General features: G+C 37.6%; 1 long non-coding RNA gene across 1 annotated transcript; it reads right to left on the bottom strand.

The window, feature by feature from the left end:
• Window positions 1-5966: 5966 nt before the first annotated feature.
• LOC142166346 (uncharacterized) lies at window positions 5967-14502 on the bottom strand. The gene is made up of 2 exons (XR_012696700.1): window positions 13809-14502; window positions 5967-6226 (listed from the first exon to the last, which is right to left on the bottom strand). It is a non-coding gene; the product is annotated as an uncharacterized LOC142166346 (long non-coding RNA).
• Between the last annotated feature and the right edge of the window lie 747 nt (window positions 14503-15249).

Genomic DNA, 15249 nt, shown 5'->3' with positions numbered 1-15249 from the left:
AGAAATCGCAATGTCTCTAAAGTGTCGCAATCATTTGTTCATTTAATTTACTCAATGTCGCAAACTACCATGTTTTAAAATAACTATGTTTATCAAATGCATGCATACTTTCAAAAACTTTATTTCTATGGTAGCTAGATGTTACCTAGGGTAACTCGAACAGGATCTCCAAAGCAAAGCAAAACAAGCAGGCAAATGCATGAACCAACCTTACCCACAAAACTCATGGTTTTTATTTCGATGCAGACACAATGAACATGATATAAATATTCACAAGTATACACGTATCAAAATCACTATCTTCATAATGACAAGGCTATCAAATGCAAATATGTCTCCAGATAACAAAATACCCTCCTATCACTTACTTCCTCCAATTGCATGAGACTAAGCCTTGTCTCCTTTTCTTGCATGAGGCTAAGCCCGGCCTCCCTAAATTGTATAAGGCTAAGCACTGCCTTCAATTGCATGAGACTAAGCCATGTCTCCTTTTCTTGCATGAGGCTAAGTGGCTAAGCCATGTCTCCTTTTCTCGCATGAGGCTAAGCACTGCCTCTCTAAATTGCATAAGGCTAAGCACTGCCTTCATTTGCATGAGACTAAGCCTTGTCTCCTCTTCCTGCATGAGTCTAAGCACTGCCTCCCTAAATTGCATAAGGCTAAGCACTGCCTTCAATTGCATGAGACTAAGCCCTGTCTCCTTTTCTTGCGCGACGCTAAGCACTGCCTTCCTAAAATTGCATAAGGATAAGCATTGCCTTCAATTGCATGAGACTAAGCCATGTCTCCTTTTCTTGCATGAGATCAAGCACTGCCTCCCTAAATTGCATAAGGCTAAGCACTGCCTTCAACTGCATGAAACTAAGCCTTGTCTCCTTTTCTTGCATAAGGCTAAGCATCTCCTCCCCAACTGCATAAGGCTAAGCTCTGCCTTTACTTGCCTAATGCCGAATGCTACGCTACTTGAAAACTAACACTATTTTGCCTTCCCAAGGCTAAGCTCTGTCCCAATCTTATGCAAGACTATGTTCTGTCTTTTTCACTTATATGATCCATCATCATGTCTCTGCATATCATGGGCTGAAACATTGCCATATTATCCAAAGGCTTCATAGTCCGAAGGCATCATCCTTACAGCCTGAAGACACCATGTCATGGCCTGAGGATCTCTCAATACTGCACATCATTATTCAAAGGCGTCATGGTTTAGAGGCACCATTTTCATGGCCTGAGAACATCATTTCATGGCATGCGAATCCCTTATCATATGATTCATAGCCCGGGACATCATGGTCTAAGGACATCATCCTCGCCGTCCGATGACAATATTCATGGTCCAAAGACATCATGTTTAAATTCTCGCAATAATCCATAAATATTTGCATGCATCGTATTTTAAGTTTTGCATGTAATCCAGGAAGTAACTGTTCTCCAAATGGGAGCAATCCTCGCTTCAGTTTTCGTTCATCGCGATCACATTGCGCAAATGTTTTAAACGTAACTAACCCCCGTCAATTACTCTCTTTTCTCTATGGCTATTAAAATACTTGATCTATTACACATCCGTTAAGTTTCAGATTCACATTCATAATTCCTCATAAACCCATCTGATACTATCCCTCCCAAAAGAACCTTTTCCGAAACGTACAACTATTCCTATAACAACTCTATCGGTTTCATTCACCGTTGGATCCAGAATAACACATGGCTTGATTTCTGTAAAACCAGGGATATTTAGGCAGCTTAGAAACCAGGGTTTGGCCTATATTTTTCAAAATCACTCCATTCGGTCAAAATCGGTCATCATTTCTTTACCTGACAACTCTTTCATCCTTCCCGGTTAAAGAGGAGCAGCTATTGCTACCTAATTTATTCCTTATTTTTAAATATATGTATATATACTTTCAAAATAGTTCATATATATCATTATTCTGATTTATGAGCACACACAATTATTTTTATAATTTTTAAAGGCTTTAAATCAATTTATTTTTGTATTTTATTATATAAACATTCAATAATTACTCTCAAAATTATTTGTATGATGATTTAATCATATTAATACATCATTTATATCAATATGAGGTTTTAAATACCTCTCCTATAATTGCAATTGTATTTTTTGGCTAAATTACATATTTTTGCAATAATAGCCCATACACATACATAATTATATTATTTTTGCAAAATTAACTTTTTATATTTTTATAATATTAGGTAATTATTTTTAATCATTTTGAGGCACAAATGATATTTTTTTATTTATTTATCACTTTTATAAATTATTTATTTTATTAAAATCAGGTATTTAAAATTTAGCCCTAAATTCCTCCTGTTTTTCGGACCTAAAACTACCCAATACACTAGTCCAACACCCTAACACTAACCCAATTACCCCTATCCCAAGACCAATTAGCCCAACCCCATACCCGTTTAAACCACCCGACCTAGAACTCTTTTAAATCGTGGTCGTTGATCTCTGAGATCAACGATCTACGTTACACACTCCTCTTTAATTACACCCAAATCCCAACCCTAATTATTCTTCACCACCCCAATGCCCTTGAACCCTCTCATCTCTCACAAACCCTAGCCGCCGTCTCTCTTAACCCCCCCAAAATCCGGCCCCAAAATGGAATCTACCATGGATTCTCTTGCCTTATTTAGCTTCACTACTGGTTACTCGTTTATGATATTACCTAGTTGCTTGCCTAACATGGCAAGCAAATATCGCCAAAATTGAACCAAATCGGTTCACATCTCTGATTTCTACGACTATTCTATCTATGTTCATCATCTATTCTTTGTAAGTACGAATATTTTCATATCTGTTGATGATTCTTACCTACCCTAAATTAGGGTTTTTAAAATTCTTTCAATCGAACCAAAATAGGTTCGATGTTTCTAAATTTTAACAATATTCTGCCTCTATTCATCCTATTCTGTGTGATGTTTACTTTATTTGTATATCCCGCCGATTTTACACTTTTCCTAGAACTAGGGTTTGAGACTTTTCCTTTTTCCTTATTGATTTTGATGGATCTTTCCTTTTCTGTGTTCGATTACTCTCTTTCCTTGTGTTTCCCTAATTTTTACTTTAGTATTTGCTTTAAATATTCTGAACGATTTGTGTTTTGGTATTTTTTGCGTATTTGCCTTAAACAATTTTTGTGTGTTTCCCTAATTTTTACTTTTAGTATTCGCCTTAAATATTCTAAATAATTTTGTGTGTTTTTCTATTTACTGTATCCTTGATTTGTGCCCTAAATTACCTCTAATTGATTCCGGAATATTTTCTTTCTAACCTGCTTGCATCTGAATGATTTGTTTCCACGATTATGTGTTAAATTTTTACCACTATATAAACCCCTCCTATTCCCCTTTAAGACAAGACTTGAATCATTAACATTCACTAAATATTGAAGTTACTACTCTTGTTCTCTCATATTCTTGTTCTATATTCTGATTCCTGGTCGGCTGAAAGCCAAGGCCAGAAATTCAGGGTTTTGCAACTGTGGACTTTGTTCTTTCTTGTTTCGCTTAACTGGTGATTTATTGAACCCTTTGCAATTCCATCTCTATGTATATGTAGGTCGCATGTTCTTTCACTTCTGAAGTTCATAGCTTAATGCATTTTCTGGGTTGTTCTCGTATGCAATTCTGACTGAATTACTCAATGTTAGGCTTTTCTAATCTGAATTCCATTATGTTTGTAGTTTGAAACATGCTTGGACCTGAGTTAATTAAGTTTTTCTCTAAGTTTTCCTAGCCTATATGTTACTGATGGTTAGAACCTTTGCATTTTAGCCTCTCTTTATGTGTTAGATTTTGGTAGCAATCATATCACTTAAGCATGCCTTACTTTCATAATTCTTGCAATGACCTACTTTCATCCTGCTTGAATTCTGCTACCAGTCAATATGATTCTCCCTAGCATCTACACTTAACATAATGTGAATTTTTTTTATCAGGAGTATGTGTATACCAAACCTGCAAACTTGTTTAATTAATGTGTGATTGTTATGCAGTAGATGTTGTTCTTCAAAACCTAAAACCTATCTGATTGTTTGCTCTATGTTCTCAACTTGCACTCTTCAGTTCTGACCCTCAACTGTTGTCTAGTCCCTCTCATTATCACTTATGTTATTCTGACCTTCCAAGTATGAGCACTACTCAGGGTCCGATTGAGACTCTTGTGAACTCTGTAATATTAGGACTTAATCCTCAGTCTATCCCTGAATCTCCTCTGTTAACCTCCCTAGTGTGAGCACTGCTCTAGGTTCTTGAAGCCCTTGGAGACTCTGACACATTAGGGTCCAAGTTTCTTTGCCATATTTGTCTCAATCACTCAGTTTTGTCCCACTTCATTTGTTGAATAAGCCAATGGGCTTGTGTACATGGCTGTATTTCTGATGGCTATTGGGTTTTGGCTATGGAAACTGTCTTCTGAGTTGTTGTGAGCTATGTGAAAGCCTGCTGAGCTGGGTGTATCTTTGGGCCTGCTGTAGGCTCTCTTTAGTTATTTACCTTTGAAATTTATTCCTATTCATTCGGGTCTGTAATAATTGTTGTAATAACATTTGGGGTATTAGTATAATTAGAAAACCGAGCTTATTTTTATATTGCATGAAATGGGTGAAAATCCTGCCTATAGGTGTTAATTTGTTCGAATATATTCTGCCCCTACGTGTTTGATAGATGACCTGCCTACATGTGTTTAAATTTTGTTTAATACATTCTCCTTCCACCTGCTTGTTAGAAATCATGTCTATAAGAAATAAAAATGATCAATCCTCTAATTGCAGCATGTTCACATAGATACCATGCCTATAAGATTGCATTTATTCATAAATACCTGCATGTTCACATAGACACCCTATAGGATTGCATTTATTCACAAATACATGTTCTTTGCATGTGTCACACCTCCTTTTTCCGTCACCGCGAGGGGCGTAGGAGTTTTCCAATTAAAGGACAATCAGAACGGGATTTGTTTATTTATTTCAGAGTCGCCACTTGGGAGATTTAGGGTGTCCCAAGTCACCAATTTAATCCCGAATTGAGGAAAAGAATGACTCTGTATTACAGTCCGCGAACCAGAAATCTGGATAAGGAATTCTGTTAACTCGAGAGAAGGTGTTAGGCATTCCCAAGTTTCGTGGTTCTAGCACAGTCGCTCAACTGTCACATTCGGCTTGTTTATCTGATTTTATGCAATTATGAGCTCATGTGCAAATTTTAACTCTTTACCGCTTTCATTATATTTTATAAGGAATGTGAACATCGTTTAAAAACATGTCTTTGGATTGCGTCACATGAAATGCACCCGCAATCCTGAACATATTTTATTCAATGTTTTGGGATTTGGATTTGGGTCGCATGAAATGCACACCCGAGTTTAAGAAGGTAAGATTAATTAAATCGCGCCTAAAGAGTCTAACGCGTTATTATCTTTGGGGAAGGCAGTGAAATTCACTAAACAGTCCATCCCAAATTCTAAGTATTTATTATGACCAACTATTGAGGGCCCCGCAATTTGCATTTTTGTTTGGCGAGGCTCGTCTCGTTTTATTTAAAAGGTCGTCCTATAGCTACTATGTTTTCTATTGAGTTTGTCTCTAATAATGAAAGAAGAAGAACGGCCCAACTTTATTTACATGCTTACAAGTTAGTTATAGTCGGGTTCCGAATATGATTTGCCAAATTCGAAACATGAACGCGTATATGGGCAGTTGTTTAGATATTACGGGCCCAGGCCCAATGTGCATAACGTGAAACTCGACCTGGGCCATCCTTATTCCAATTTGGCCTAGTTAACCCATTTTGTACATGTTCAACATTTATAAGGGGGCTGAAATATAAAGTACTGCTTGTTTGATCAAGCAATATCCCTACAAATAAAAAAAGGCTATTTTTTTAAAGAAGTAACTATTGGATACCTAACATGCTTCTTGACAACAATGATGAACTAACAGAACAGGGCTACTGCAATATTAGTCCCTTTTAATTATAAGCAAAACATAGAGTTCTCCAACTAAATGATATGTATAAAGGTTCAGTTACATCACAGCTAACTACATAGTTCTATTAGAGAAAGCGAACTATCATACATACAACTAATGTACAGTATGTTTCTAAAGTGAATCCAAAATAACTTCAACTCTTCATTTCTTTGTATTCATGCTTCAAATTTCAGCCTACATTGATCAGTGTATCAGTGGTGTACCTGGTATTTGGGAAAGCAAAAGAAGAAGAGGAATGATCAGTGCAGCAGTAGCACACACAGCAACAGCAGCAACAAGAAAAACAGCACTCAGTAGCAAATGACCCAGTAGTCAGATTTTTGAAACCCAAACAAACCCAGCAGGAAAACCCAATAATAACCAGTATGAGGAACCAGCGACAGGTTTAAACCAAACAGAAAACCAGTGAACTTTCAAACCACCAGAAAACCAAGACACTCAACTGAAATAGTGTTCAACAAGTAAAGAAACCAGGAAAGCTAAACTGAAATCCAACAGTGTCCCAACACAGCAGACTGGTGCATGAAAGCAGTAATTTCTGATTTTGTCACACCCGAGAAAAACAGCCTCAAACTTCTTAATGTGGAGTTTCAGCTTTAACACTCTATTTCTCTCAATTTCTGATGTCCACCTCTAAACTTAACTCTCTAGCCCTCAAACTCAACTGTCCAGCCTTAATTTCTGATCTCCGACCCCTTACTCTACCCTAAATGAGCCTATTTATAGGCAAAATACAGGCAAGCCCCAGGCTGCCTCGTTTCCCCCAGCACTCAACTTTGCCCATACCCCTTTATTTCCTATTAACATGTGTTTCGTGCCCCAAATGGTATGGGCAGCTGACCATCCCCAACTAATCCCCTATCAATTCATTTTATTATTACCAAATGTTATGGGACTATTATAATACTCAATTAACAACCCATGCTATCAAGTTTTGTTCCCCACTATTGTATTAGTTTAATCACACTTCAGTACCCTACTGTCATCCCACTTAAACTAACCATTTCTGATCTTTTCACACCCCCAAACTACCCCTGTTAGCCCCTAGTTATTACTGTTTTACCCTGCTTCAACAGCCTGAAATTTTGAACTTCTGAAAGTTCAATTTCAGGCTGCCCTAAACTGAGTTCTAGCTATTACACTGCAGCTACAAACCGTTCACAGATAATGTCAAACAATCAGCTAAACGACAATGGTTCGATCAATCATATGAAGCTATACGAATCAGAATATTTGAACATTCAGTCCTATAAAACTAATCAACGACGTTTATCTAATCGACTATACAATTTATAACATAGAACAATTAGTCAATCAAACAAACAACACGAACAGGGCATCAACTAGCTTCAAATAGCTTTGCACAAGACAAAGGAACAACATGAATTATCTGTTTGACGATATTAATCAAATCGAATATGTATCTCATCATACACATTTAACAATAAGCAGAAGAATAATCGACCAAATAAAAAGGTCTTACGAAGATGGAGGAAATTGAAAGAACACAACAGAAATACCAAACAAACTGACTAAACATGTTAACAAACTCAAACAAAATAGAAAAGAAAAAGGAAAACTCACTGTGGAAGCTCAACAACAAACGACCCAGGCCTGAACTGGATTTGACCATTTGAGGTCGAACAGACTTTAATCGAGGTGTTCTCAACCGAGAACATTTCGATTAAGGTCTATTAGACCCCAACCCTCCGTTTAAACTGGCCGGATTCCCAAAGTTCTTGTGTTCTAGGGTTTGAACATTCCGATTTGGGGCTCAAAGGTTTGTGGGTAGATTCGGACCAAACCAAGCTTGGTTTGGTCACGAGTGAGGGCAGGGTAATGACTGATGTGAATCTGGGGTGGGTTGGTGTAGATCGGGGTTTTGCTCGAACCTTCAAACAAAGATTCGAGACGATGGGGAATGATTCGAGGCAAGGGGGTAACGGATCCGTGTTCAGGGTGGTTGGGTGCATCAGGGGTGTTACTTTGGTGGTCACCGGCATCGTTGCCGCCGGGTTTACGGCGAGGGTGTATGGTGGCGGCTAGGGTTTGGTACGGGATGTTATGATTGTCTCTTGAGAGAGACGATGGAAGGGGGTGTTCGGATAGGGGGGTTGGGTAAAGGTTTAGGCTTATATACGTAATGGGCGGTTAGATCCTCGCCGTTGGATGAAGTGAGATCGATGGCCAGGATCTTTCACTTAATGTGGAACGGCACCGTTTGGCCTTGGTTGGGGGTCGGTTTAAACCGGTTACTGGGTCGGGTTTGGAAACGGGTTGCTGAAGGGGATCTTGGACCGTTGGATTGGACTGGATGGATGGCTCAGATCAAATGCCCTATGCGGCGTCATTTGGGGCCGTCCCTGGAACCCTGGTTTGGACTGGGTTGTTGCAAATTGATTTGGGCCTGATTTTTTAGTTAAATTTTGGCCCAAATCCGGTCTTTCCCTCTTATAATTAAACCAAAATTCCTAAATCCCAAAATTAAACTACACAAATATTAATTAACACCTAACAACAATTATCCATGAATTAAAACATTTAATAAAATTACCATGACAATAGATAGAATAGAAATGCGTATTTTTGTGATTTTCGCTTTTAAAAACCAAATAATGGTTAATTAATTCCTAAATGTGCCATTTTTCCTAAATGCATGCAACATGTATTTTTTTTGTATTTTTCTAACTATAGCAAGGTGAACATTTACGGACAAAACAATTATCAAAAATGTCACACAAATCCTCAAAATTGTACCCGAAGGTAGCTTGTTTTATTTCTTTTCCGATTTCTTTTGGAGTAATTTCCGTGAAGCAAAAATCACGTGCTCACAGCATGTTCACATAGACATCATGCCTATAGGATTGTATTTATTCACAAATACCTGTTCTTTGCAGGTTCACGTAGATATTATGCCTGTAGAAGCATAATCAAATGCCATTTCTGTCATTCTACTATACTGTCACCCGCCTAGAAAGCATGCCTATAAGGATAAAAAATATTAATGTTAATCAACATAATTATCAATTGCTAGAAATCCTACCTATAGGGTGTTCTATTAACACTGCTAACCTTAGACCTTCAAACAACTGCATAATCACTCCAATGCACACCTAATACCTCAAATTACAGCGTTGTCTCTTTAATGCTGGAAGCCAGAATTATTTAGCAATCATGTCTATGGGATCAATAACTCATAGCCTTGGTCTTAGTAATGAATAAGTGATATCAGATTCCCTAAACTGTGTAGAAATCACGTCTACAAAATTGCATTTTTACATCTGAAACTGTTGCATCTATTAAAATCCAGAATCATTTAGAGACCATGCCTATAGGATTCAATAGTCTTAATTATCCTAAAATCTGTAACTGTCAAATGCCTAATGTGTTTGCGTGCATTCGTTGTCAACATGCAGTGCCTGACTTGAGCACTTAATTACTATTATATGAAGTCCAACCTTTTTTGCTTGTCGATTAGTTTTATCATTTTGAGCAACCTAAGTGAAGTCTAGAACTACCTAAATATAGGTCCAAAGCCTCCTGGGCCATAGGCATGGGACGGGGAGTACACGCATAGGGTAAGGTTTAGAATCAACTATTGCGCTTTAGGTAATAACTTAAAGATAGTAATCGGGTAGCAGGAAATGATAGTCTGTGCCCGCTGAATAATATGAGTAACACCACATCTTGAGGGAGTTACGAAGTATTATTTATGTTGCACGGGATGATCCTTTAGGCTAAAAAATTTAGGACCCCCCCCCCCCACCTTGTCTCTCAATCGATTATCTGTGTTTATTAATTTCTTGTTTCTTAACATTGATCATATAGACTAATTCATATAATTGAGTTTGGCTGGGACCCATAGTTGTGGACCTCGAAGAGTGCCTAACACCTTATCTTCAAGGTAATTTCGATCCCTTACCCGATCTTTAGTGATGCAAACTAGTCAAACAGAGTTATCTGTAAAATAGGTGCCCTAACGCACCTCAAACCTGTTAGGTGGAGACTCTGTATTTTAACATCCTTCATTAAAAGAGTTGTCACATGTCGAAACTCGATTTCATGGGAAAAGGGGGATCGACAATTGAATGATGTTGTTCTAGCAATTATATGACCTTAGTGGAGTCTGTTTCGATTTCAATGATTCGCTGCCAGTTGCAGTCCTTGTTGTAATGCCATCAACTCCATGTGTGTGTGATTTATGTCATAGGTGTTTTTCAGTAGCCTACTACCCAGTCCCCGTTTGAATTTCTAATCACACAACCTATTCCACCACTATTATTATTAGCATTGAATTCACCATCGGTGTTGAGCTTGTAATAACTAGCCGTGGGGCACACCCAATTCACATAATAGGTTTTTTTCTCTCTGGTCTTTTTGATAGGGATGTAGTATATTTAAACTCTAACACTCTCATAATAGGGATATTAATAAGGAGAGTTTGACGTGTATTTTCAAAGGAATTGCGATTACGATTTAACAAAAGGTGCCAAAGTGCAAAGGGGAGGAATTCAAGCCATTGTAGGTGCTCATTCTATAGTGAAACATTCATGTCTTTTAGTAGTTGGATCCTATGTAGGTGTTGATAAGGAAAGGACTAATATTTAAACCCACGTCCAACCAGAATTTCTTTTTACTGGACATTCGAAGAAAATGAGATGAATATTTTCTTATGTGTTATTACAGATTGAGCATGTATGTTCTATATCTATGCCCATGTGTTGGAGCTATGATTTGGTTGGAAATATATCATAAGAGCATCAGCCAGAGGAAGAATTTAATTTTTTCTAGTGTATAGAGTAACCAAATCCATTTGAAGCTACAGGGAAAAGGGGACGAGATATGTATGAGAGAGTATATAGATTTGGTGGAGAACATACCATTTCCATTTAGAGACCAATAGGGCATATCCTTATGACCATTAGTATTAGGAATTATGGTGGATAGAGCTTTGAGGGTGGTCTCTTGGAGGAATTGTAGAGACAGTCTCGTCCAGTCCCAACCATATCCATTCCATAGATGAATGAGTTTAAGCCCATATTCATTTTGGTTTAGGGGCCCATGGACTATCGTTCTGGGGAAGGAGGGTGTGGAATCCATCTTGAGTTCCATAGACCAATAGAAGAGCCAGTCTTAGGGTCCAAGTAATTCCTTTAAAACAATATGTACCTCTTTTTAAAATGCTTTTCCAAATGAATGAGTGGGAGGTTGTGTTCCATTTTGGATTGTATTTGTTGATTAAGGCAAGTGCCCAAAGAGTATTTGGTTGGGAGAAGAGGCGTCAAGAAAGATTAGTCAGAAGAGTAACATTTTTCTCATGGGCTTTCCATAACTCCAGTCCTTCTTGGACTTTTGGTAGGGTGACCACATCCCAATCAATATAATGCATTTTCTTCTTATCTGGTAAGGAATCCCAAATAAAGTCTCTTTGAATTTTATCAATACTGTAACAAATGCTCTTCGGTATAAAAAAATACCGCATGGCATATGTTAGGATTGCATTTAGAGTAGGCTTAGCAAGTGTGACTCTTCCAGCTGGTGTAAGGAAATTTGGTTTCCAGCTAGATAGTCTGTTTTTCATGTTATCAATAACAAACTGGAAGTCAAAAGGCTTGGGGTTGGCATTAAGGATGGGGAAACCTAAATATTTACCAAAATTATCGGTCACTTTAATATTTAGGAGTTGTAGAACATGTTGTTTGATATCTACATGGCAATGGGGGAAAAGATAGATTTGGATTTGGCAAGATTAACTCTTTGCCCCGAAAGATGACAAAAGTAGCTTAGGTTGTGGTGAATAGAATGTATCGATTTTAGTTTGGAATTAGATATAAAAGTTAGATCATCCGCAAAGAATAAATGGAATAGTTGGGGTCCATTATTATTGAGGGTGATCAGATCCCTTTTTGTAGGTCTACTTGATGATTGATGTACGTGGAGAGTAGCTTCATCCATTGTATAAAAATATAGCAGGACATAGGGTCTCCTTAGCGGATACACCGTGATAGGGGAAAAATAGTTTGTCCTTGCCCCGTTGACTAAGATAGCAATGTTACCAGTTCATGATGAGGGTGGTGATATTTGGTGGGATTTGAAGAAACAGAGGACACGGTATACAAAGGGCCATTCAACTCGATCAAAGGCTTTCTCTAGATCTACTTTTAGCATAAGCTTACCCTTTGTCCCTTTTGAACGCTTAATGTGCCTCAAAACATCCTGTACTAGAATAGCATTATCACTAGCTCTCTGACCTTTTAGGAAGCTAGTTTGATAAGGTCCTATGAGGTCAGATAGAAATGGTTTAATGCGATTGACAATGATTTTTGTAATAGCTTTGTAGATAGTGTTGCACAGGCCTATTGGTCGATTGTTTTTAGGTTATTGGCATTCTTGAATTAAGGAATCAAGAAGAGGAATGTGTTATTAAGATTTTCAGAGAGCTGTTGTGAGCTAAAGATCTGATGACAACATTTGAGGACAGATTTCCTTACTATAGACAAGTATTTTCGGTAGAAGAATGGATGTAGGTCATCCGAGCCTGGTGCCTTAAAGGGCTTGAATAACTTCTGGTCATGATGAGGGTTGTCTAGTGGGGATTGTTAAACCTCCTTTTCTACCCCCCGAAAGGGTATAAGGGAGTTTTTTCCAATCTAAGTGACAATCGAAATGGGATTATTTTATTAAAAAATCAGAGTCGCCACTTGGGATAATTTATGGTGTCCCAAGTCACCGGTTTAAATCCCGATTCGAGGAAAGATTGACTCTATTTTACAGTTCGCGAAACACAGAAATCTGGGTAAGTAATTATGTTAATCCGGGAGAAGGTGTTAGGCATTTCCGGGTTCCGTGGTTTTAGCACGGTCGCTCAACTGTTATTATTGGCCTATTTATTTGATTTTAAAACATCTTTGAAACCTATGTGCATTTTTATTCCTTTTAAACCGCTTTTAATAATCTGATTGTTATACAGCTAATTACTTGATTACACGTTACGAATCATGTCACGGGAGTCGTACCCACGATCCACAACATGTTTATTTTATTGGCAAGATTAATTTGTGGCCGGGTCACATAAATGTACCCCCGGTTTTATAGAAATTAAGTGTCACGACCACATCACGGGAACCGTACCCATAGCTATGACAATTATTTTATTAACGCGCCTAGAGAAAACTAGGAGAGTACAAGGCATTTTTCTACATTAGTTAAGATATCGATGTGAGGGCCATAGACTAGGTGATTGTATGGCACGCCTCAATTTTATTAAAGGAAAAGCATTCAACTAAGTGAACTACGGATATTCATATTTAGAACTAATTTGAAATTAAATCGTACAACCACACTATGGGAACCATACCCGCAGTTGTGATAATTTAATTATGGGCCTAGAGCAGACTACGATGTTCATGAGTATTAACGGCCTAAGCATACTCCTAACGATTAAACTAACAAAGCAAAACGAAAATTTATTCAAAAACTCAAACCGTCACAAATTCATGTTTCACTCAGTTCTTATTTTTTCACCCTTTCGAACTTGTTAATTTCGAAAAGGCGAAGACAAATTCAATAAAATGAAGAGTGTCCATTGATTGTCATTGATCAATGAAATTCCAAAATAGAAACTGATTACCTATTCAATTTCAGCGACTAGGCTTGGCATAATTACTGGAACAAATACATCCATTTGATAGTCACGCATCAATGGATCCACAGGATCACACCAAGCAAAAACACCACATATGTATGAGATCAAAAAGGAAAATATAGATAGGAAAGGGGATTGACCTTAAACAGAATTTGAAATTCAAAAACTCGCCTGTTTTGAAGCTCATAAGCAATAACATCACGAACGGAAACTCGCAGACAACGGACTGACCGAACTTCGCTGGAGGAACTCGAATCTCGCTGACGAACTCGAACACAGCTCAACCTCAATCGAACCCCATAATTTTTGAACGGAAAAAAACCAAAATGACCCAAAAGAAATGAAGCAGTCGTAGCAGCAACAAAAATCGAACAAAAACGGCAATTGGATGTCGAACATGAACCAGCCTAAACTTGCTCGGCATGAACGAAAAACGCTCTCTCTTCTCGGGTCTGCTGGTTTTTGTTTTTTTTCAGATCCATAAAAAAGTTGAAAGGTCGCTGGTTATGTCTTGATGGAGAAGAAAGGGAAGCTCAGCCGATGGTCAGGGTTCTTTGGGTTGTCTTCATCGAGAAGAAGGTGCTGGTCTTCAGGTTCTTTTGTCCAAAAATGGCTCCATGGGTTATTAGCGTTAGGTCTTTTTGTTGAAGAAGGTCAGCTGAAGGTTCCTTAGGCTCCTAGGCTTTTTTGGTTAGCTTTCATGAAGAAGATGAGATCGTGAGGGGGGGTTTCTATTATGTTCAACGGCAGATGTTTGAGACTTGAGGATTTCTAGGTTTTGTATCTCATCTCTAAGGAAGATGGCATTAGGTCTCCTTTTCGGAAAATGGCTGATGCTCATTTTAGGTCTAGGGTCCCTTTTAAGTCTAAGTCTAGGATTTTAGGGGTATTGGGCTTGGGTTATTATGGGATATATCCGAATATTAGACCTAAAAAATGGGTTGTTTGAGCCCAAATTTTATTCCTTCTCCGTGAACAAGACTAAAAATACGATCTCATTTACCAATTAATCTTACTTAAGTAAAATAACTATTAAAATAAGACTAATCGTTAAAACAAACCTATTTTTTGGTATTTTCAAATATCATATTAAAATAAAAATAAGGTACTATTTTTGTATTTTTTTAGTTTTTCGAAAAGTAATAAACTAAAAGCAACTAAAAAAGGAGATATTTTGTAATTTTTTTTTTTGATAAATTAAAGTAAAAGAGTCAAAACTAATTGAAATATCGATATTAGGCCTAAACTAAATATTTTACGCTAAAATGGGTGAAATCTCGGGGAGGGTCAAAAATCAAATGTTTACAGGGATAGGTCGATTTTATGGTAGGGACTAGTAAGAATATCTCTCCGGTTGGTATTTGTCACGACCCGGATTTTTCACCCTCGATAGTCGTGATGGCGCCTACTATTGTGAGCTAGGCAAGCCGACTATTGAATAAATTACCTTTTTACCCATTTTACATTCCTTAACAATTATGAAGCAATAACATTTAAACAGCGGAATTTAACATAAGCAGAAGAAAATGCAATAAACTATTTGAACATGAATCTAATACAATTGTTTGAACTTCTACTATC

Source organism: Nicotiana tabacum, chromosome 11, assembly GCF_000715075.1.
Source record: "Nicotiana tabacum cultivar K326 chromosome 11, ASM71507v2, whole genome shotgun sequence".
Taxonomy (NCBI): Eukaryota; Viridiplantae; Streptophyta; class Magnoliopsida; order Solanales; family Solanaceae; genus Nicotiana; species Nicotiana tabacum.
The sequence above is the reverse complement of the archived record's forward strand: the minus strand, read 5'-3'. Positions and strand labels throughout refer to the sequence as shown.